General features: G+C 25.7%; 1 long non-coding RNA gene across 1 annotated transcript; it reads right to left on the bottom strand.

Moving 5' to 3' along the window:
• Positions 1-206: 206 nt before the first annotated feature.
• LOC147808608 (uncharacterized) lies at positions 207-1800 on the bottom strand. Its single transcript, XR_015434344.1, has 2 exons — positions 1696-1800; positions 207-736 (listed from the first exon to the last, which is right to left on the bottom strand). It is a non-coding gene; the product is annotated as an uncharacterized LOC147808608 (long non-coding RNA).
• Positions 1801-2331: the final 531 nt, after the last annotated feature.

Below are 2331 nucleotides of genomic sequence, written 5' to 3' on the forward strand. Positions count from 1 at the left end.
TAAAGAAAAATAAATGTCACAAATGTAAAATAGTCTTATAATTATTTTTTTTTTGTATACTCTGCAGAAAAAAAAAGATTAATTCTTCATATTTGATTTTTTTTTTTTCTTATTTGAAATTAAAATATTTAAGGAATTTCAATCTCAGCACATAGTTTTTTACTTTAGTATAGTTAATTGTTTTAACAACTAGAGTCTTTGTACAGTGCAGCTAAGTTTTGTTTTCCTTCTTCGTACTAAACACATACAAAGGTTTCGTACTGAACACATAAAAAACCTTTCTTTAAAAATTATAATATGTTATAAAATGTTAAAATGAAATAGTAAAAATTATCATTAATGCAACAATTGTAACAATTTTTCAACAAATATCACTGTCAGCTATTGTAAAAAATATGTGTGGTTGGTTGTAATTGGTATTGAATTGTAAATAATTACATATATATTTTTCATTGCATTCTTTATTTGTTTTTCGCTAATTCTTCTCTCAAAACAGACAAAAGTTTTAGGTGTATGTCTAATTTTCTTTCTGTGGGCACATCTTTTAAGTAAAATTTCATTAGTTGTGAAAAATGCTCATCCTCATTATCTTCAACACATAGTTTTTTTAGCAAATTATCAGTCTGCTCCAAACTGTTGAGAATCACCTCAGCTTTTCTTTTTCTAATAATTCTCTTCGTGAGTTGTCTTGAAGTAGAAGGTAATGGAGTAGAAGGTACTGAAGTAGAAGGTACACCTAAAATATGAATATAAAAAATTATAATATGTATAGGAAATACATAAATTATACTACAGAAATTAGAAAAATATTATGCTTTAATTAGAAAGTAAAAAGTTGCAAAATCTCTGATAAGACTAAAATTTAAATTTTTAAATGAAGGCAAGATTGATTGAATAAAAAAGTAAATTCTGTATTATTGCCTAAAAATTCAATTCACAATTCTCTGAATTTTTTATAGATACTATTTTATATTTGGGATTCAGATGAAAAGATAATAATAAAAAATAATCAGAGGTTCGGAAAAATTGGTTCACTTTTACTATTTTTACTTTTTGTGTTATTAACAACAAATGTGATTAGTGTTTGCAATGTGTTCTTTTACTCGCAAAAGCATTATGGCTTTTACAAATAACCTTTCTTGATTTCCACAATTAGATTCAGAAAGAGTAAATAGTAGAAAGAGTAGGGAGCATGGAAGTGATATTGCCATCAACCTCGTTATATTTATTAACATTACAGATAAAACCTTTTGATACTTAAACAAGTTTTCTAAAACTAAAATTTTATATTATGATATAAAGTGTCCTATATTACCAAGAATAATTTTAATAAAGCAAATGTAATAAAAACTAACAACAAAAGAAAAAGAGATGCATAAAATGTCGGAAAAATTGGTATAAGATTTAATTTTAAAATTGCCATGCAATAAAATGTGAATCTACTGCAACTCCAAAGAGACATGCAATAAATATAAATGTTAAGCAACATTTTATATTAAATTCTAACCATAGCATTTAGCAATTCAAAATTTCCACTATAATAGGGATGGATATATCATGTATAAAATATATATTTAGCCAACATTACTATTGTTCATTAAAAGTAACAGTAAAAATTCTAAAAATAAATTTATAGTTTCAAAACACAAAAGTCAATATAATAATACTACAAAAGTAAAATTGGTTTCAACATACTTTGCAAGAATATTTCCTGAGTATTATCAGCAAATGATGTGTTGATTTCACACTCAACTTCATTTTCTGTATCTGAAACATTAAATAAAACTCATATAAATATGAAATAATAACATTTTGAATCGCGTCTAGTTCGTCCGATATAACCATGGTCGGAATGACAAGGAATGGGGTAAATGCTTCATTATTATCGGAATAGGACTTTTAACAGACTTAAATTTTATTTTGTTCAAATGCCTAAATGTGACCAAAAAACCTAAATGAGAGCGGATATAGGGTATTTTATTAAAAGCAGGGGAAAAAACGCTTAGGCTTCAATACATACAAGTTTTCTTTTAATCTATCAATATTTTAATCTATTAATATTTCACTCTACCAGTTAAAAATATAGAACCAAACCTATTAAAAAAATTAATTTTATTATTAACTACTTTGACCGGTTTTATCCCAACTTTTAATATTGAAGGGGTGCAAAAAGTGGTATAATATGTTCCTGCACCTTATAGTTACACATCTAGTTATAGAAACTTAAATCACTAATAAATTATGGTGGAAGGGAAACTTTTAATTCTCCTAGATAAAAGACAAAATTGAAACAATTATCCTACCAGAATATACACTGGTGTGCAAAACTTA

This window comes from Parasteatoda tepidariorum, chromosome 5 (assembly GCF_982258835.1).
Source record: "Parasteatoda tepidariorum strain Cologne lab strain chromosome 5, Ptep-v5.0, whole genome shotgun sequence".
In the NCBI taxonomy this organism is placed as follows: Eukaryota; Metazoa; Arthropoda; class Arachnida; order Araneae; family Theridiidae; genus Parasteatoda; species Parasteatoda tepidariorum.